This window comes from Rutilus rutilus (genome assembly GCF_951802725.1).
Source record: "Rutilus rutilus genome assembly, chromosome: 6".
Classification (NCBI taxonomy): domain Eukaryota; kingdom Metazoa; phylum Chordata; class Actinopteri; order Cypriniformes; family Leuciscidae; genus Rutilus; species Rutilus rutilus.
The window spans coordinates 40,185,794-40,208,151 of NC_140214.1; the positions used below are offsets into that span (position 1 = coordinate 40,185,794).

At 39.8% G+C, this 22,358-nt stretch overlaps 2 protein-coding genes across 2 annotated transcripts in view; one reads left to right on the forward strand and one right to left on the reverse strand.

Annotated features, from left to right (window-relative positions):
- Positions 1-22,358, forward strand: part of LOC311291359 (uncharacterized protein) — a 796,365-nt gene that overhangs the window by 247,684 nt on the left and 526,323 nt on the right. The gene's annotated exons all lie outside the window — the stretch shown is intronic.
- Positions 1-22,358, reverse strand: part of LOC311291423 (uncharacterized protein) — a gene marked incomplete at its 5' end in the record, with an annotated part of 543,326 nt that overhangs the window by 151,074 nt on the left and 369,894 nt on the right. The window lies entirely within an intron of this gene.

Below are 22,358 nucleotides of genomic sequence, written 5' to 3' on the forward strand. Positions count from 1 at the left end.
CGTCTATAAACTGAAACAAAACTCAGCGAATACTTGTCACACATTTATGAGCCATATATCTTTATAATCATTTAAGTGTGTACTTTTAAATGATCGGATTCAAAATGAAAAGAAATATTCTCTGTTTAAGTCATTTCTATAAAACCAACAAGATGTCCAGTTTCTCAAACCCTTGCTCATTATAGTTTTAATTTGACCACGCCCACGCGCGCAAAAGAGATTGACATGCAAATCTTCAAGTGAAGGAACGCGAACGCGCTCATTACCTCAAACACAAAACACCAAACTTCATCAGTCTCTGCTTTTCATCGAGTTTGGAAGACCCGCTGTGAGCTTAGTCAGCTTACATTGGATTTACCTCAGAAGAAGAAGAACGCGATTTGAAGACAAGAAAGATGTAAGGTAAGAAATGTATTCTTAATTATATTAGTTAATGTTATTGTTGCATAAACTTCACATTGCAGTTGAACTGTTGCTAGATATATGCTGAATATTATAATGTTTAGACCCGTGTTTACTGTTAAATACTGTGTTTGTGGATATCTGCTCAAACGTAGATATGTATGGTAACGATAATGTTTCATAGTTTGGAGCAGCTCATCGCTTCAGTAAATAAAGCGCTGTGCGTTTGAAAAGCAAAACGCACCAAACATTAGGCTTCATGTTTTTACTCCAATCTCATTTCATAACATCATTCTTTTTTAACGATTGATAGGCCGCCTGCTATAGGCTATTGTTATTATTATTTTATGCAGCACTGCACCTATATGCCTACAAGGCACAACAAACCTGGTATGTATGTTATGTATGTTATGTATGTATGTATGTATGTATGTATTGTTGGGTGAAACACGCAATTGATTATGTTATGATTCATGCCTCACATAAACAGGCTTATATTAACTATAATCTAACTGTGTGTAAGGAAAAGTGTTTTACATTAACCATGTATTATTATGTAAGAAAAAAACCTTTATATAAGAAAAATATTGTAAAGAGGGTTTTTTATAAGAAAAAACCTTTATATAAGAAAAAGACACTGAGACTTGTTTTTATAAACATGTTTATTAAGAAATTGTCATTAAGAAAGACACTGAAACTGTTATTTTAAAGTTCTTTATTGCGAATGTGGTTTATTAAGAAAGACACTGAACTGTTATTTTAAAAACATTTATTAAGAAAATGGTTTATAAAGAAGAGACACTGCAATTGGTGATGTAAAGTCATTTATTGAGAAAATGGTTTATATAGAAAAATATACCACACTGAATGTTGTAAGCATTTATTTATTATAGCAGAGTAGAGATAAATTGAAAATGTATTAGAAAGAGCTTTACCAAAGAAAGAAGGAAAATGCAATCATTACCGTCTTGCGTTGCGGACGAGACACAGAAGATACAGCGATGAAGAAGGAGGATGGCAAGAGAAAGGCTTTATAACCAAGTCCTAGGGGGTTTCCAGGAGGGGATTACCAATGGACAAGTTTTAGGGAGTTTCCAGGAGGAGATTTCGGAAGATGTCAAAAAGTTGATGGACTTTAAAAGAGCTAGAATGACATGTCCAAGGTAGACGCTGATTCACCAAGGACGGCCTCTCCGGTGTTGGATGCCTTGCCATTGCGCCTCATGAAGATGAAAGCTTGTAAATTATTTGGTTTGGATTTGCTTTTATTTTTATTTTATATATTAGTACCTTTTATGTAAACTAGTTAACCTGTATTTAATAAAAAATACATATTATTGAAATTAAGAAGCTCGCCTGCCATAAGTCTCTGTTTTACAAAAGATTGAGCTGAACTGACCACGGAGAAGTCTTCTGTGATCTAAATATTGTAAGTATGGAAATTCAAATGCTTATTATTTAGGACAGATTTGACTTACTTTACCTAACCTGAGAATAATTAAAATAAGGTTAAAGGTGTTTAAAATTACGCACCATAAAACAGTATGTGTGTGTGTGTGTTTTGTGGTTAAAAAAAAAAAGCAATTTTAACCAGAAAAATAAAAAATGTATTCCCAAAATCGTGCAGCCCTATAGTTTCTCTTGATATCAGCGTGTTCACAGCTGTTTTGTTGTTGTTTTACAGGGACCAGATGCCACTGATGAGTCCTGCTGACTTCAACATTCACATGAGTCTCTGTACATGAACATGGGTGAAAAATTCCAACTGTGCATCAAAATTACAATGACTTTAAAAAGAACATGATACATGCAATTCTAAATTGCCAAGGCTTTGGGTTTTCATAGCTTTTTTTTATGGTGAAAGTTTTCTAAAAAATTTTACATTTTTATCTTGTTATAAAACTCTGTAAAAGGTACGTGTTTATATGCGTGTTACGTTGTCAAGCAAATGGGAACAGTGTTTGTGCTGCTTTGTGCGGTTGTGTTTCTGTTTCCTCTGTAGGTCACGTGACGTCCCGCCGACTGCTGATTGTGGGTGGGGCAACTGCTTTAAAGACGCCTTGTTTGACATCCGCTCTCTCTCTCACTCTCACTTCCGATCCGCTTCAGGTGGCAGACGGAGCGTGCTCCGTGGTGTCTCGTGGGCTCGGCCCGTTATGCCTCTTTATGGAGTTTCCCCTTGTCGACTTGATGATCGTGTTTTTTTTAAGCACGTTCCTGGCGTGGAACTCATGTCTGTTAGATTTAGTTTATAACTTTATTTAGAGCTGGTGGTAACTGGTGTTGGGTGTTCACGTTATTTAGTTTAGGTTTAGTTAGAGCAGCAGTCAGAGAACCCGGAAGACTCACGGAGAACATTGTCGTTGGTTTTCGAACGGGAGGTAGGCAAGGGATATTTCTCCGGTAGACATGCAGGGTTTTCTTTCTGTTTGTTTTGTTACTTTCTTTACCACCATGCTCTGTTTATGCATCATTTAAATTATTTATAAATAAATAATTTATGCACCGTCACTGAATCTCTGTGGTCTTTATATGTTATGATGTTCCATTTTAATTCATTTAATGGGCTCGTAACATATAAATGGGGGCTCGTCCGGGATGACTTTTTTTTGGGCATTTTTGAATAAATCTGATTTTCCCTTTGTGAAAATCTTTTTCCGTGGTGGTCGCACTGCGCGCTGTGTGTGCGCATTAGTTTGTTGTGATCGCCCTTTGCTCTTTTTGTGCCGTAGATTTTCGGTGATGGTTTTTTTTGTGTATTTTCTTGATTTTTCGCTTTTTGATTTTTCGGGAATTTTGTGTCACTCGCAATGTTTGATTTAGACTAGGGCTGCACGATAAATCGCATGAGATTGTTATGCGTATCTCGTCAGTAAAGCCGGTTCCTTGATTAGTAGTAAATCGCCATCACCTGCTTTCAGATGGAGCGGCATTTACTACAAAGAGCCGTAGTTAACTGACAAGCTGAGCCATATCGCATTAATTATCGCTGGCGATACGTCCGCGATATTAATGCGATATGGCTCAGCTTGTCAGTTAACTACGGCTCTTTGTAGTAAATGCCGCTCCATCTGAAAGCAGGTGATGGCGATTTACTACTAATCAAGGAACCGGCTTTACTGACGAGATACGCATAACAATCTCATGCGATTTATCGTGCAGCCCTAATTTAGACGCGTTCATTCTTGCTCCTTCAGAGGATATTTTGTTAACTGTAACGCGTGATGACCTTGTTAGAATTGCTGGCCACTATAAACTTGAGGTGAGTGGTAGCCCTTCCAAGGCTGAGCTTCAGGATAAGCTTATTGAAGATTTGCGAGAACTTGGAGTGTTTGGGAAAGTGTCTCCTGATGTATCTACGTCGCCTGATCAGGGTAAACGTCTTCCTATTGACCTTTCACCTTCACCTAGTAAAGCAGCACTAGAATTGAAACGTTTACAGTTAAAAGAAAAGGAAATTGAATGGGAACGCGGAAAAACTAGATTTGAGGCTGATAGACAGACAACACGAGAATGAGAAAAAAGAGAACACGAATTGAGATTGAAAGATCTTGAATTTGTGCAGGCATTACGAATTAAAGAACTTGAGCTGAAGGCTCGTGAGGCTGGTGTTTCATTCAAGCCAGATCAATTTGACATAACTCGTAACATTCGCCTTGATCCACCTTTTAATGAGAGCGAAGTTGATAAGTTTTTTGCACATTTCGAGCGCGTAGCGTTGACTTTTAAATGGCCCAAAGAAATTTGGACCATGACGTTGCAATGTGTTTTCACTGGAAAAGCACAGGAAGCTTATTCCTCATTAACTCTCGAAGACGCAGCAGATTACGAAAAAGTCAAACATGCTGTTTTATGCATTTATGCTCTTGTGCCAGAGGCTTATCGACAAAAGTTTCGTAGTTATCATAAACCTGAAGCTCTCACATATGTCGAGTATGTTAGAGAAAAAGAAATGCTATTTGATCGATGGCTTAGTTCTCAAGAAGTAACAACTTTCCAATCTCTTCGTGATTTGATGATTCTTCAAGATTTTAAAAACGGTCTTCCTCAAACAGTTGCTACCCATGTTAGTGAGCATCAGAATCTGACTCCTGCTCGTGCAGCTGTGCTTGCTGACGAGTATGTACTCACACATAAACGTGTTCCTTCTAATCCTAAATTTTCACAAAACGTTTCTAGTCATTCAAATGTCTCTAAGGTGTTTAGAGAAACCGTGCCCTTTTCTGCCCGCTCTCCAGACCGCCGTTCGTCGGGGTCTAACGCTACAGTTCCGACCTGCGCCTATTGTAAGAAACGTGGTCATGTTCTGGCCGACTGTTATTCTCTAAAGCGTAAAAATAAGGCAGTGAGTCAACTGGCTTATAGATCAGAACTATATGTGTGTTTTTGTGTGTTTCAAACATGCCTGTGAGTAGGGACGTCTTCAGTACTGACAATCACAGTTTTGCACCTTTTATAATGGATGGCTTTGTCTCTTTGCCCGGTGAGTTTAGTGAGCGCTTAAAAATTCCGGTAAAAATTTTGCGTGATACTGGTGCCTCACAGAGCTTTATTTTACAAGATGTGTTGCCTTTCAGTGATAAGACTTTTAATGGTGATAGTATTCTTGTACGTGGATTTGAAATGGGTTACGTTAACGTCCCTTTGCATGAGATTTCTCTTAGCTCTGACTTAGTTACTGGCAAGGTTATTGTGGGCGTACGCCCCTCCTTGCCTATTGAAAATGTAGCGGTGCTACTTGGTAACGATTTGTGTGGTGGAAAGGTTTTGCCTTGCCCCATAGTGTCTCATGCATCTCCAAAAATATGTACTGATGACCTGTCAATTAACTTCCCTGAGGTTTTTTCTTCTAGCGTGGTTACTCGTGCTATGGCAAAAAACGAAAAAGAGAATGAAATTGAGGATCAACTTGATCTTAGTGATACTTTTATTGCTCGACCTTCACTCTCAAGCGATAGTGACTTATCTGGGAATTCTGTTTCACTGTCGTTTTCTTCTGATGTTCCTAATTTTTCTATGAGTCGAGAGCAGCTTATTAAGGAACAGAAAATTGACCCGTCTCTGTCTTCTCTCTTTTCGGAAGCTATGTCTGAGGAAGACATTGAGCATTCGCCGCATGGCTATTTTTTACGGGATGGTGTCTTAATGCGCAAGTGGAGACCTTTAATGGCCTCAGCGCAAGATGAGTGGAAAGTTCTTTTTCAAATTGTTGTCCCAGTTTCGTTTCGTGATGAAGTTCTGAGTTTAGCTCATGACCATCACTTCGCGGGTCATCTCGGCGTAAATAAGACCACTGATAGAATTTTACGCCATTTTTTTTGGCCAGGTATTAAAAGAGATTTCGTGAGATATTGTCGAACATGTCACCTTTGTCAGATCACTGGTAAACCTAACCAGGTGATTCCGCCTGCGCCTTTACAGCCGATTCCGGTTACGTCTGAGCCTTTTGAAAACGTTATATTGGACTGTGTTGGCCCATTGCCTCGAACAAAGACTGGGAATCAATGGTTACTCACCATAATGTGTAGCTTGACTCGTTTTCCAGAAGCTATTCCGCTCCGTAAGATCACAGCTCCTGTCATCATTAAAGCCCTGATGGGTTTTTTCTCTCTTTTTGGCCTTCCAAAAACTATTCAGACTGACCGCGGTACTAATTTTATGTCCCGTGGGTTTGCACAAGCTATGCGTCAGCTTGCGGTCCACCATGTTACATCCAGCCCGTATCGTCCACAGACCCAAGGTGCACTTGAGAGGTTCCACCAAACTTTGAAAAGTATGCTCAAGTGTTTTTGCCTCGAGTTTCAGCGTGATTGGGATGAAGGTGTTCCGTTTGCTCTTTTTGCTGTTCGCGAGGTAGTGCAAGAGAGTTTGGGTTTTAGCCCGTCGGAGCTGGTTTTCGGGCACACGGTTCGTGGACCTTTAAAGCTGTTGAAAGAGTCGTGGCTTGCTGAGCCTAAATAGTGTCCCAGTTTGTCGGATTATGTGTCCAATATGCGTAGTAGGCTCAGTCGTGCATGTCAGTTGGCTAGAGATAACTTAGGTCTCTGTCAGAAGAGAATGAAGCAGAGGTTTGATCAGGGCTGTTTCCCGAAGTTTCAGTCCTGGTGATAAAGTTCTTGTGTTGATTCCTGGGATGGGCTCTGCTTTGCAGGCTCGTTACAGTGGTCCTTATCGTATCGAACGACGAGTGAGTGATTTAAACTACGTCATCTCCACTCCAGATCGAAGGAGAAAGACCACGCTATGTCACATTAATCGTTTGAAGTTGTTTTGTGATCGTAGAGAAGGTTCAATTTCGGAACTCAAGTCGCTTTGCACTTCAACTGTCAGAAATAATGCTCGCGCAACAAAAGCGGCGCTGTCCAAGAAGTACCGGTTGCGGTACAAGTTGAAAACGCGTTTCCGTCGGTACAACAGGGTGCTGTGACTAGTCCTTCATTTGAAGATGAGGGTCGCATTCCCTCGAGGGAGGTTATTGAAGGGAGAATGAAGAATTCTGAGGTTCTTAATGATCTAGATCTATTCTTGTCTAGTTTATCCACCTTAGAACGTAATGATTTAATCTCTCTGTTTAAGCAATATGAGAATTTGTTTCCTGATGTGCCTCATCGGACAACGGCAATTGAACATGACATTGATGTGGGCGCTACATGCCCAATTAAACAACATCCTTATCGTGCAAATCCACATAAAAGGTTGTTGTTTCAAAATGAGGTGAAGTTTATGCTGAAAAACGGCATTGCGGAGTCTAGTAATAGCCCATGGAGTTCGCCTTGTTTACTGGTTCCAAAGAGTGATGGTTCCATGCGTTTTTGCACGGATTTTAGGAGGGTGAACGCCGTTACAAAACCTGACAGCTACCCATTACCGCGTGTTGACGATTGTGTTGATCGTTTGGGTTCAGCTGTATTTGTCAGTAAAATTGACCTATTGAAGGGTTACTGGCAAGTTCCGCTGACACTCCGTGCCAAAGAGATCTCAGCCTTTGTGACACCCGATCACTTCCTACAGTATACAGCCATGGCCTTCGGCCTTCGTAACGCTCCCGCCACTTTTCAAAGACTCATCAACGGCGTTCTTGAAGGTGTGCCTAACTGCGAGGCCTATTTAGATGATTTGGTCATCTATAGTGACACCTGGCCTTCGCATGTGGCCCATCTTTCTACCGTGTTTCGCAGATTATCAGAAGCTAATTTAACCATCAATTTAGCTAAATGTGAGTTTGGCCAGGCCACTGTGGTATATCTGGGTAAAGTGGTTGGTCGTGGGCAGGTGCGTCCTGTCCAGTCTAAAGTTGAGGCGATTGTGAATTATCCTCCTCCAACCACCCGTTGCGAACTCCGTCGCTTTCTTGGCATGGTAGGTTACTACCGGTCATTTTGTAAGAATTTCTCTGTTTTTGCCTCGCCCCTCACTGATTTGCTCAGTTCGAAAGTGACCTACAAATGGACTCCACGGAGTCAAGCTGCTTTCGAGTCTGTTAAAGCACTGCTGACTACTGCGCCTGTGCTAGCCGCTCCTGATTTTTCTCGGCCTTTTTCCATCGCTGTTGACGCGAGTGATCTGGGAGCAGGAGCTGTTCTTCTACAACATGATGGTCTTGAACACCCTGTCTGTTTTTTTTCGCGCAAGTTTAACTGTTATCAGCGTGCTTATTCGACCATAGAAAAGGAAGCTCTTGCTCTTGTGCTTGCCTTTCAGCACTTTGAGGTCTATGTGGGAGGTGCTGCATGTCCGGTTGTGGTCTACACCGACCACAACCCTTTGGTTTTTCTTGATCGCATGCGCAATTCTAACCAGCGCTTAATGCGTTGGAGCTTGATTCTACAAGGTTGCAACTTGGAGATTAGGCACATCCGAGGACGTGGCAATGTAGTTGCCGATGCATTGTCTCGTGCTTGATAGGAAAGTATGGTAAATAAATTGTGGTATAATAAAAAAAAAACGTACTTGTTGCACCTTATTTTTTTTTTTTTTTTGGAGTCATTGCTGAATGTGGGTTTGTAAATGTTTTTGTAAATCTTTATTAGTTATTGACTTAAACCCCAATTTATTTTCTTTAAGGGTGGGGGTGTTACGTTGTCAAGCAAATGGGAACAGTGTTTGTGCTGCTTTGTGCGGTTGTGTTTCTGTTTCCTCTGTAGGTCACGTGACATCCCGCCGACTGCTGATTGTGGGTGGGGCAACTGCTTTAAAGACGCCTTGTTTGACATCCGCTCTCTCTCTCACTCTCACTTCCGATCCGCTTCAGGTGGCAGACGGAGCGTGCTCCGTGGTGTCTCGTGGGCTCGGCCCGTTATGCCTCTTTATGGAGTTTCCCCGTGTCGACTTGATGATCGTGTTTTTTTTAAGCACGTTCCTGGCGTGGAACTCATGTCTGTTAGATTTAGTTTATAACTTTATTTAGAGCTGGTGGTAACTGGTGTTGGGTGTTCACATTATTTAGTTTAGGTTTAGTTAGAGCAGCAGTCAGAGAACCCGGACGACTCACGGAGAACATTGTCGTTCGTTTTCGAACGGGAGGTAGGCAAGGGATATTTCTCCGGTAGACATGCAGGGTTTTCTTTCTGTTTGTTTTGTTACTTTCTTTACCACCATGCTCTGTTTATGCATCATTTAAATTATTTATAAATAAATAATTTATGCACCGTCACTGAATCTCTGTGGTCTTTATATGTTATGATGTTCCATTTTAATTAATTTAATGGGCTCGTAACAATGCGTTTATGCCATACACCCTAGATGTCACGTTGGTTTGGGGTTTGTTTTATGTTTCATGTCTTTTATTTTGTAATTTTGCCATGTTTCCTGTCTTTCATATGTTTACCCTGCTCTTCAAGTGATCCTGTCAAGTGGTTCCCCTGTTCAAGTGTCTTGCTCTCATTGGTTCATTATTTAATTGTTCACGTGTTCCTTGCCAGAGCCAACGGCTCTGTTCCTTGCTATGTGATTAGCCTTGTGTACATATAGCCCTCACGTTCCCGTTGTCTCCTGTCGAGAGTATTGTCCATGTAACTACTGATGGTAAGTTTTAGTTTAAATTTAGTTTAAAGTTAAAATATGCCAAGTTTGTGTTCACGTTTATGATGGTTTGTCAAATAAACTGTGTTTGGCTTTTACATTACGCTCGCCTTATTGTACTTGTTACTAGGGCTGTTGCGGTTGAAGGGATTTCCCTTTATTATTGTGTGTTCAAAATAAGGGTCCACAGAACGGACCATAATCCTGGCAATAAGATCGTACGGATATATATATATATAATATATATATATATATATATATATAATGAAACTACACAAACTACTACTACTACAAACAACATGAAAGAGATGAAATCAAGCTGTTGAAATCATTTTAACTTTGAGCGCCACTTAAGAAGGCTCAGCTGTTTAGCTTGTAAGAAAGAGGTTCAGTGTGAGTTGAAAATATGTTCCAGTTGTAAATCTCTTTAAATGACACAAGTACATGTGCATGCCATATATTCAAGAAGACATGCTGTAATTGCAAACTTTCGTTGTTATAAAACTATAACAAGGTACATTTTATGCGCTCATGCCATACACACTAGACTAGGAAACATGCTTCAAATACAGGAGGAAATAATCTCAAAACTAATCATATTTCTTAAACATTAAATGCCTAACTGTTCAGTTAATGGGAGAAAGGTTTATTAAGTTACTGTAAAAAGTACTTTCCAGTTTTAAATCTCTTTAAAAAATACAAATACTATTCCATATATTTAAGAAGATATTCTGCAATTGCAAACTGAAATAAAATCGATAACAAAAAGATAGTGATCAATGCTGTGCTTGCCATCATCGGTAAGTGGGTTACATGCAGCATGTAAACGGGTAACATTGTCAGGATTTAATGTTAGGTTACTTTCTGGAACTATAATTTGCTCATTATCTTCCCGAACTACAGGGCCATCATAGTCAATACCAAAGTCATCATACCACATAGCCAGGGGTGTCATGGATTGGCTTGAACTTAAAGTATGGTGGTTCGACTGCTGGCAAAATTCAAGCCTTTTTTGGGGGGACCCTGGTTAAGAAAACTCACAGCCTTAAAGTGTGTGGAGCCCATAGATATCATATAATAAAGGCTAGATGTCTTACGGCGGAGTCACTTCCGGCATCACCGGCGGCCATCTTACCACAGGGAAGCTGTGAATTAAGGTGAGTGATCAGCATGCACACAAATCCTCTTATCTCGCTGAAATCTTGACGGATTTACAAACGGTTTGGTTTCTTACAAACGTTATTAACGTGGCTATAATTCTTTCATATGGAAGTCCGTTGTTATTATTATTCATATGTATGCAGCAGTGTCATAACTACATCTCTGACGTTTATAACAAACCAAACCGTTTGAAAATCGGTTGAAAATTTAGCAAGTTATGGTTATTTAAAAGTACATGCACCATGTTACGAGTGAGCGAGCTCCTTGTGGTAAGATGGCCGCCGTGTGCGGACGCCGACCTCCATTGGCCAGCAGCGCGGACGAGACATCTAGCCTTTATTATATGATATCTATGGTGGACCCTGCATCTATGCGGGCTTCGCGGAAGACCGCTTCAAGGGTACAAAGGGGGCGCTGCTGAGCACACTTCAGAGCGTTAAAATGCTGAATGGGACGGCCTACGGACTCGCAGACTCAGCGAGCACACGCAATTTAAGTCCACGAGACCGAAAGTCCTCATGAAGTGCGCCATTTGGGACAGGACCTATATAGTGGATAGGGAGTGGTCTCGGACACACTCGAGCTGTGTCCCAATGTAAAGGCTGCATCCTTCGACGGCCGCGGACTTCAAATGATGCAGCCTATGCGTCCTCCGAACGGCGCACCATGTAGCCTTCGTAGGATTTCCTAATTGCGCAGCCAGGTGTTCCCGATTACCGCTGCAGGCGCCAAGCAACGGTGCGAGAGTATGCTGCTATCCTGATAATTCATTTTATATAATTGAGTAAACAGCTATGGAGCCAGAATTGGCTATTGTCATTTTTATGTTTTATATTGTACTGGAGGACATGGTATGGATGTTTCAGGCCATGTACTTTCGGCTTAGCCGAAGATTCAAATCTTACTTTGATGTGATTTTGTAGGCTAGTGTATTATTTTTATTATGCACATAAATAAACCATGGTAAATATATTTACACAGGTTTTCAACCCTATTTGAATATAAAACCCAGTTGAATATAAAAAGTCCAGTGCGAATGTTACTCCCGCTCTTCATCGGCAGCTGTCAGTCACAGTTGCTAGGCGACAAGAACATTCCTCCATAGGCTAGACCGGTCCGAGCGCTTCAGATGCGCCCTTTGAAATGGGACGGAGCTGTAGTTAGCAACAATTTGTTAATTTTGTGACAATAGGCCTACATTTTGTTACTTTAATTTTCAAAATAACCAGTGGTGATATGTAAGTTACTACATACTTTGTTAATACTCGAAGTAATTTTCCCACACAGGACAGCAACACTACAAAATTGTTATTTTACAATATGATGCATTGTTTTACATTAAACTACACAAAAGTATATAGTTTAAATGTCTCAACCTTGAAAATATTCAAAGTAAAATGCAACATATGCAGTAATATAAAAGCAGAACCATCATAAAAACCCTGACAAGGTTTTTTTCCTGCAGAATTCCTTTACTTTTACTCTTGATGCCTTAAGTACATTAGAGTATGCAAGATAACTTTGCTTAACTAAGGTTTGAAATATATGACTAGTAGTTTTTCCCCAATGTGGTATTAGTGGTTATTAAAAGTACTTTAGTGTAATAAAGTAGCTCAATATTTATTCCATGAGTTAGCCCTGCAAACCTGTTGGTAGACAACTTAGTGGATAGTGAAAATATGCAGTCAAACACTCTGGAGAGCATCCCAGATGATGTCCCACCAGCAGGAGGCCTTACCAGGGTCTCTATTGTGGAGCCCATCCCGGTCCAGCAGCACACCAGGGTCTCCCACTCAGCTGAATAAAAGTCTACATCATTTTTTCTTATTTTATGTACTGTAAATTTAAATGTTTATGTTGATTTTGAGATGTTTAACGTATGTTGTAAATAGTTGGGGGAAAAAAGGTATAGAAGAATTTGTTTCATGCAGAAATTATGACTGTCATTACAAAAATAAACAATGTCCAGAGCAATGAATTCTCTTTTATTTACACATTTAAAGTTGCATAAAAATAAATAAATGTACAGAATTTTTTTTTTCCTTTTAAAAAATATAAGTGAAAAAAAGTTAAACAAGAATATATACTGTATATATATATTTCTCAATCATTCTTTCAAGAAGAGAAAACAGCCTGTCCATTCTCTCCCTACTCTCCTGGTGCGGGTGCTGGTGCTGCCCCTGGCTCTTCCTCTTCTTGGTCACACACTGCTGAACTCGGCCCTGGTCTGTCCTCAGGGATTGAGGGATTGAGGCAATGAGGACGGGGGGGGGGGGTTGGTGTAATGCCTCTGTCCCAACACCTCATCCATGAGGACAAACCAGGGCCAAGTTTCAGCAGTGGGTTTCCGGGTTTCCCACTCACACCCTCACCTGTCCCAGGACACGTGCAGTCCTAAGGCAGAGCAAATTAACCATGGCTTGTTAACAACAACAGCACAATACATTTCAGCAAAGATGTGATCTCAACATTCTTACTTTATATTTTTAAAATCATATTCATATTCAGAAATCATATTTATGAATACTCAAATTTGGTTAAAACCTTTGTAGACATAGCTTGCATGACAGCACTACAAAAACACATAAAAGTGAAACCCCATTGCCTTATCTACTGCTTTTCTTAGGTTTGTGGGCTTTATAGGGTGATATTTCTTATTTACACAAGTTAGACAGACTAGTGCAAATATTACAATAAATTTTAATTTAATTTATTTAGTTTATTATTTTTTTTAATTGCAATTTAATAAATTGGGCTGTCTGCTCCTTGCTCCCTGAAACAATTATTAAACTAACATTAGCACAAGTTTTGCCTCAGACCACCTGACAAATGAAGCCACATAATGGTGACGAAGGAGTTAAGATGAAGTTTATAAGAAAGAAAAACTTGTGGCTTTTAACTCAGGTTTCACTAGCTATTTGAGTAAATGAAAACATAATACTTACATTTAAATGTGAATTTGCCGTCCACCACCGAACTCCAGGCCGTCATTAAAAAAAAAAAAAAAAAAATGCTGTCGTCACCGGCGCGCGATGACTTATGGGGTAGAATAGTCCGCTAAGTGTCCATTTATGTCAGGGGGGCAGGGTTTTCTATTATTTTGAAGGTACCCCCGGGCGCCGCCATTGGCTAGCGGACCCCCACCTGCTGTTAGCATCCCATTGACTCCCATTCATTTTGGCGTCACTTTGACAGCGAATAACTTCACATCTGAGGCGTTTAAAGACTTCATTTGTCCATTATTTATTTCTAAAGAAACACGAAAATGTATAAAAGGCTTCATTACCTTGTAGCTTCCGTTATGGCTCCGTAGAAGCAATTTTTGTAAAAATAGGCTAACGATTGCGTCATAACCACGCGACTCTCTGTCGCACAGTAGAGAATTACTGTATGGACAGGAGGAGAAGCTCGCGCGCAATCGGGGGACGTGGAGGCAAAGTGACAAAATAATTAATCAGAATACATAGCAAACGTTTCTCTTGCTCCTAGCTCATGGACACCTACTCACACTCTCCGTCTCTGCAAGTTTCGGAAGGGAATGATTCAGATTTCTCTTGACACAGCTACTAGAAGACAGACGGGTTGCTCACGTCACATCTACGTCGTCAAGCTCAGTTTGAGTCTGCGCAGTACTCTCGACCCCCAGGAAGTAAGAGTTTCTAATTGACTTCACTTTGTCTTCGTTGAATCCAATGGGGTCGCTGTGTCCATTTCTTTTACTGTCTATGATTTATGTATCCTTCCTTTCACGGGGGAAACGAAGGGTGCATTTGCCGTCGCTTTAGCCTTCGTCGCGCAGCGATGACGCAACCGGCCTTCGAATACGGACTTCGGAGGATGCAGAATTGAATTGGGACAGCCTTCATCGAGCCGCGGTGACGCAATCGGCCTTCAAATGCGACCTCCGAAGTGTGCAGCCTTTAGGCTTGTTTGAGATGAGCAAAATCTGCGCAGAACCGATCACCGGTGATCACCGCGAGATGCATGCCAGTTAGAAATGTGTCCGACTGCAGTCCGCCTGGCTCTGATGTCATGCTGACGTATGTCAAAACACTCTCGCGAGCGCAAGGCGCACCTGTCCGATTCTGCAGTCGAGCGCAGTTGCTCTCCACCGACTGCGCTGATCAAAAGCATGATGGGAAACGACTTGCTGACGACACAGCTTAATGTTCATTGGTTTAAACAACCGTGATGTATGGTCTCTTTTAAAATGTTTGATTTTAAAACTCTGATATCATGTTTTTATGTGTATAAATTATGAGTGAATATTCCTTTCTGACAGTGTGATATTGGTTATGTGATGCCATTGTATAAAAAAATTATATATATATATAAAACCTATAGGCTATAAACATGTATTAAAGTAAAAATGACTGATAAACACGTATTTTGAATGGACAAGTACTTTGAGTGTCTTGTTCAGTATATTTATTTTCATATAAATGCAACAGAACTTAAATTACATCCAGTTTATTAGCAACACTGTAGCACGAGCATAAATTCCGTAAATCCCGCGATATCAGCCTTTGATCTCAAAGGTGTCTAATCCACTGCGAGAAGAGAGATCTGTCCGTCTTGCCTGCACTTTTTTCACTCCTCCCCTCACTCTAGCCGCCTACTCTCGACTACATTTCAGGCGAGGCAAGTCGCATCTCAAACAAGCCTATTGAATTGGGACGTCCTTCTTTGCGCCGCTGTGACGTTTAGTCGCGCCGCTGTGACGCAGTCGGCCTTCAAATACGGACTTCGGAGGATGCAGCCTTCACATAGAGCGTCACAGTCCCGCCCACAGCCCGAGAGAGCTTAGGTGCTGGAAGTAAATTTCCCATTCATTTCGTCCCATTGACGTTTTGGAAAAATCCGTATCTAAAGAGTTTTAGAGCATGTCTGAGAATAACCAGCTACGGCTGAACTCATAGGCATACAACATATCATTTCGAGTGAAAAAACGACGAGAAAATACAAAAAAAGTAAACGGTACAAGACTGTGTACATATTTTCATTTCCGAGCGAAGGAACTACTCATCCCATAAATCACCGCGCCTCACTGAAGTCGACTGAAGCCACAACCGCGAAAGAGCCTTTTGAGCGACTTTCAAATCTGACGACAGCCACGCGAACTTTTTCTTGTGCAGTTTATAGCAGTTCTTTCAGTAGTAATCGTGTAAATAATAGTGTTTTATATAGGTATTGTGTATTGAATTTTATATTTATCATCGTGTATTTTATATTGTGTGAGTGTGTGAAAAGCGGTTAACGATAACGTTAGCAACATGGTGCAGTGTTTTGTACCTGACTGCAATCACCGCTCAGTCGTCAACACATGTCGTTTCCAACACGGACTTTTCGCGGGGTTTAACCAGACAGTTACACGAGCTCCACCAATCAGATGCATCACTGTGGGGTTGTGGGATTGTTCAGGATTGTGGGTAATGAAGTACTTCTCCAAGACATCGCGAATAAAAGGCATTTATCTCAAAACAAGGTTAGTGCCCCATGAACTTTTGGCGGTTATATGAGCATATACAATCGCTTAGTACAGCCGTAGCTGGTTTTAAGTCTACCATGTATGGTTACGTTTTTATGGCTTATACCCCAACTGTCAATGGAGAAATTGTATTGAATTCTTACTTCCGGCACCGGCTGTGGGCGGGACTGTGACGCTCTATTGGGACACAGCTTCGGTCTCTCGCGCACTGTCGCTCGCGCGCACACACACTGTATATGCAGGGGGGCAGGGATTTGTATTATTTTGAAGGTACCCCCGGGCGCCGCCATTGGCTAGCGGAACCCCACCTGCTGTTAGCATCCCATTGACTCCCATTCATTTTGGCGTCACTTTGACAGCGAATAACTTTACATCTGAGGCGTTTAAAGACTCCATTTGTCCATTATTTATTTCTAAAGAAACACGAAAATGTATAAAAGGCTCCATTACCTTGTAGCTTACGTTATGGCCCTGTAGAAGCAGTTTTTGTAAAAGTAGGCTAACGATTGCGTCACAGCCACGCAACTCTCTGTCGCACAGTAGGAAATTACCGTATGGACAGGAGGAGAAGCTCGCGGGCAATCGGGGAGACGTCGAGGCAAAATGACAAAATAATTAATCAGAATACCTACAAAAAGTTTCTCCTGCTCCAAGATCATGGACAGCTCCTACTCACGCTCTCCGTCTCTGCGAGTTTCGGAAGGTAATGATTCAGATTGATCTTGGCACAGCTACTAGAAGACAGACGGTTTGCTCACGTCACATTTACGTCGTCGAGCTCAGTTTGAGTCTGCGCAGTACGCTGGACCCCCAGGAAGTAAGAGTTTCTAATTGGCTTCACTATGGCTGTTTCTCAATTCCAAGAACGCAGAGAACGGACTTGTGTTCTCGTGGAGACCGGTCTTGCCAAGCTTCCTTGGAAGAACGAACTCGGAACCGACCGCAATGACTTCTGGGACACCAGGCGAGTACTAGCTCAAGTCTGCATTCGATGCATCCTCGGTATCAAGAACACATCCGGGTTCTTTCATGCGTCCTCTGTACTTGCGTTCTTGAGAATTGGGTCTGAACTTCGGCGGTTAATGATGACGTAAAACGAGAACACAAGGACGCAAGATCGCTGAAGAACGCATATTGAGAAACACCCTTTGTCTCCGTTGAATCCAATGGGGTCGCTGTGTCCATTTCTTTTACTGTCTATGTGTATACGTAGGGGAGAGCGGGACACAACCTAGCCTAACGCTTTTTGACTTTCTCAGTTTGTGTAAATCTACTTAGGGTTCAGAGAATTTATTTTTTCCCACAATAATTTCACACGTTTAGTACAATTGTTTTATTTCATTAATACACTACATACTTTTTTCTTGATTTACCTTGAAAGAATGGAAGTGAAATGTGACATGCCCCATAGGTGAGGTATATTATAACATGACCATATGACAGATTAAAATGTTATCTGATCTAATAAAAACCAAACTATTTTGTCAATAAAATACAATTATTAACTTTTTTTATATAAAAAAAAATATATATAATTTTTGTTATAATTAAAAATGAACTCATTTTGAGTTTGACAACAAACACACAACAAAACACAGCTATACAGCATAGTTCAAAACATAATAATAATGAATAATAATTTCTAAACATTGACTCTCAGTATTTATTCACCTTTTTCTCATGGTTTCTCAATAGAATTCATAAACGTATAGAATAGAATATCTTATTTCTATATAGGGGCTCATTGTAACGCAGTGTGACAACATGCCCCGCCTGCACAACTGGGATTTATTTACTGGCTTCAAGTTCAAGCTTGATGGTTTTGTGCAGAACAATGGTTCTCTCACCTGCACTCCCTCAAGCCTGTGGTGGGGGAGAGAGCGCCACCTCGTGGTCATATAAAAGTGGTCACTCGTGGTCACCATCTCATAGAGGCACAACATCTCTCACCTGGACTCAACTCGAGCTGAAGAACCATCTTAGAGAAACTGATGAAGACACATCTTTTCTGTCAACACTTGACCCGTTAATACTAACACTTACTAATACATCTATTTTTTTCTATAAAAACAAAACACAACCTTGCTATGTGTACTGCGCTGGACTAACTGAGACTTGTCACAGCACTTAGATGTTGCTCTTTTGTTAATTTGACAGTTTATTGTTCTCATTTGTAAGTCGCTTTGGACAAAATTAGTGTCTGTCTGCTAAATATGATTAAATATAAATCAAAAAAAAAAAAAAACTCTGCTTTGCTTTCCCTATTTCTCAAATAAAAAATAATAAAAAAAAAAATTTAAATCTGAAAATTGCAATGCAAGAACCCAACAATAATGAATCTTGAAACAATCTCTCTCACACACACACACACAAATGTTCAATAAAAAAAAAAAAAAGCATCCTATGTGATGAAATAATTGTGATGATGTTAATTTCCTATTCTATTTCTTTATTCTTTTACAGTTATTTAAGATCTCATTGATTTACGTTACAAGCTCTCAGAATTTCATCAAATGTTTTTGGCCAGATGAATATCAGCAACTGCACCAACTTGCTTATTTTTAGCTCAGTTTGGGCCTCGGAATATTTTGTTCTTATACTGTATATTAATACTATATGAGCTGTAAAAGCCCGTTTATACCAACGGTGATTCAACACATAAAGCACATTAGACTTGTCCGACCGTTATTTCATATATCAGGCTTTACAGGGTTAATAAATAACAAAGAAAACATCAGCATTAAACAGTCGCTAACAGCAATTAAAATGTGTGTAGGATTATGTTGGACCACATGTTTCCAGAAAGCAAGGTTAACTATGAAAGCTTGTTTCCGCCACAGAATAAAAAATAAAAAAGGTTATTGGGACTTTTTTTTTCTCTCACAATTGCATATTTATATATGAGATATAATTGCGAGATATAAAGTCAGAATTGACATTAAGTTGCAATTGTGTGTTATAAAATCAGAATTTCGAGATAAAGCCTTTAGGCTACATGCATTTCTGAGAAAAAAAACAACAAAAGTATTTCCTTTATAACACGCAATTCTGAGAAATAAAGTCAGAATTGCGAGATGTAAAGTCGCAATTATCTTTTACAATGTTTTATTCTGTGGCGGAAACGAGCTTTTCCTGTCACATGAACTGTTCATTAACCCAGTCATTGCTTACTCGTGGATATGTTCCAGAGTGTGTGTTGTGGAGTGTGTTGATCATCTCAGAGAGTTTGTGTGTCCACATCTCCTCCTGCTGGGCTGATGTGAGATCACTTCATCTCTCCTGTGGCTCATGCAGGGATGAACAACTTCATATTCTTGATGACTGTGAACAAGGATTATATTGTTTTTCATACTTAATAAAGAATGATGGCTCACGAGCATCAAGCATGTTTTATCTTCTGTTTACATGAGTTTTATATATGTGACCCTGGACCACAAACCCAGTCACATGGTAAATTTTTTTGAAATTGAGATTTATACATCATCTGAAAGTTGAATAAATATGCTTTCAATTGATGTGTGGTTTGTTAGGATAGGTCACTGTTTGGCCAAGATACAACTATTAGAAAATCTGGAATCTGAGGGTGCAAAAAAATCAAAACATTGAGAAAATGTCCTTTAAAGTTGTTCATTTATGTTCACGATTGTGCTGCATTCACTCACAGAAATAAATGTTTTATATATTTACGGTAGGAAATTTACAAAATATCTTCATGGAACATGATCTTTACTTAATATCCTAATGAAAAAATATCCGAAGCTGTTCTTAAATATGATAGGCTTTTAGTTGTGGGGGATTTTAATATTCATGTTTGTTGCGAGTCAAATTCCCTGGCTAAAGATTTTCTTAGTCTGGTTGACTCTCTGGACTTCATTCAAGTGGTAAATGGTCCCACTCACAAACAAGGCCATACCTTAGATCTTGTATTATTGCATGGTATTCCAGTTTGCAAACTTGAAACCCTTGAATTGAGTTTTTCAGATCATATGCCTATTATGTTCACTTGCTCTCTTCCAAATGGTAAAACTATGAAATCTAAGAGGTAATCACAGCAAACTCGGCTTTTTAATCCTTCATCTAATGATGATTTTGCTGTTTATTTTAAGGAGGCCTGTTTGATGTACAACCTTGATTCCTCCTTAAATAATTCAAATGTAGATGAACATCTTTCATTGTTTAATTCCATTTCAAATGATATTTTAAATTCTGTGGCTCCTGTGCGAGAAAAACGACTAAAATCTAAACCTGAACCCTGGTTAAACAGTACCACACAAGAACATAGACGAGTTTGTCGTAGAGCCGAACGGAAGTGGAAAAAAGATAAACTACAAGTATCTTTTGAAATTCTACGTGAATCATTAATTGGGTATCAAAAATCAGTTAAACTGGCAAAATCTCAGTATTTTTCAGATATCATTGCAAAAAATTGTCATAAACCTAAAACTCTTTTTACCATTTTAAACTCTGTTTTAAATCCAAATAGTGCTGTTTCTTTGAATGCCTCAGCTGCAGTATGTGAAGATTTTCTCAGGTTTTTCACAGATAAAATAGTTGACATAAGACAGCGTATAGTATCTTCAAATTATGACCTATCTGTCCCGCATCTCTGCACTCCAATTTGTAATGAATTCCAGACAATCTCTTTAAGCTCCTTTCAAGACATAATTAAGCATTTGAAACCCACTACATGCCCACTTGATATTGTTCCCACTCGGTTTTTTCTTGAGGTCTTTGATGTTGTCGGACCAAGTATTTTAGCTATAATAAATAAGTCACTTCTTACAGCAACCGTTCCAAGATATTTTAAACATGCAATTGTTAAACCACTGCTTAAAAAACCTAATCTCGACCCGGCCGTCTTATCAAGTTATAGACCGATCTCAAATTTGGCTTTCATTTCTAAAGCCTTAGAAAAGGTTGTTTTAGTACAATTACAGAGCTTCTTAGAATCAAACAATATATTTGAAAAATTTCAATCTGGTTTCAGGAAGCATCATAGTACGGAGTCTGCACTTTTAAAAGTTTTAAATGATATTTTATTAACTGTAGACTCAGGGGACTCAATGATACTTCTACTTTTAGATTTTAGCGCTGCTTTCGATACCGTCGACCACAAAATTCTTATATCGCGCCTAGAAAAATATGTGGGTATTGAAGGTCGCGCTCTGGACTGGTTCAAATCATATCTCGAAGATAGGACTTTTTCTGTTTGTCTTGATGGTTTTTCTTCATCCAGCTGCGCCCTGATGTTTGGAGTTCCTCAGGGCTCCATTTTGGCTCCTGTTTTGTTCTCATTATATATGCTTCCTTTGGGGTCTATTTTTACCAAGCACAAGTTGTCATTTCATTTGTATGCTGATGACACCCAAATTTATTTGCCCCTGAAGCACAACGACAAAACAGCTTTGAGATCCTTAGCTGCATGCCTGGCTGATATTAAGTCTTGGCTTTCTTCAAATTTTTTGCACCTTAATGAGAGCAAAACAGAGGTTATGGAGGATTAAACCAAGAGTTTTTTAACCTTTTCTGAGTTTGAGAGAGTGATCCATGCATTTGTGTCATCTCGGCTGGATTATTGTAATTCTCTCTATGTTGGAATTAGTCAATCTAATATAAATCGACTTCAGATGGTTCAGAACGCAGCTGCCAGACTTTTGACTGGTACTCGCAAGTTCGAACATATTACCCCTGTACTGCGCTCCTTGCACTGGTTGCCGGTCCACTACAGAATTGATTTTAAAATTTTACTTTTTGTTTTTAAAGCTTTGAATGGTTCAGCCCCTACTTATCTTTGCGACCTTGTGAACCCAAAAACCTCTGTTAGATCTCTGAGATCCTCTGAACAAAAATTACTGATGGTCCCTAGATCTAGATTAAAGCTGCGAGGTGACCGGGCTTTTTCTGTTGTTGGGCCAAAGTTGTGGAACAGTCTCCCGGTCTCCCTCAGATCAGTTTCATCAGAAGCTGAATTTAAATCTAAGCTAAAAACATACCTTTTTTCTCAGGCATATGACTGTTCCTAGACTTTTTAGACCATTTATCAGTGTTCTGATTTACTCATTCTCTCTTTTTTTCTCTTTTTTTTGCATTGCGGTCTTTATTATATTTATGTATGTATGTATGTATGTATGTGTTATGCATGTTTTTGTGTATGGGTGTGCACTGTGTGTATATGCGCATGTATGTATATTTGTGCATGTGTACATGTGTATGTGTATATATGAATATGTGTATATCACTTATTTTATACCTTTTTTTAGTATGACATTGTACAGCACAGTGGTCA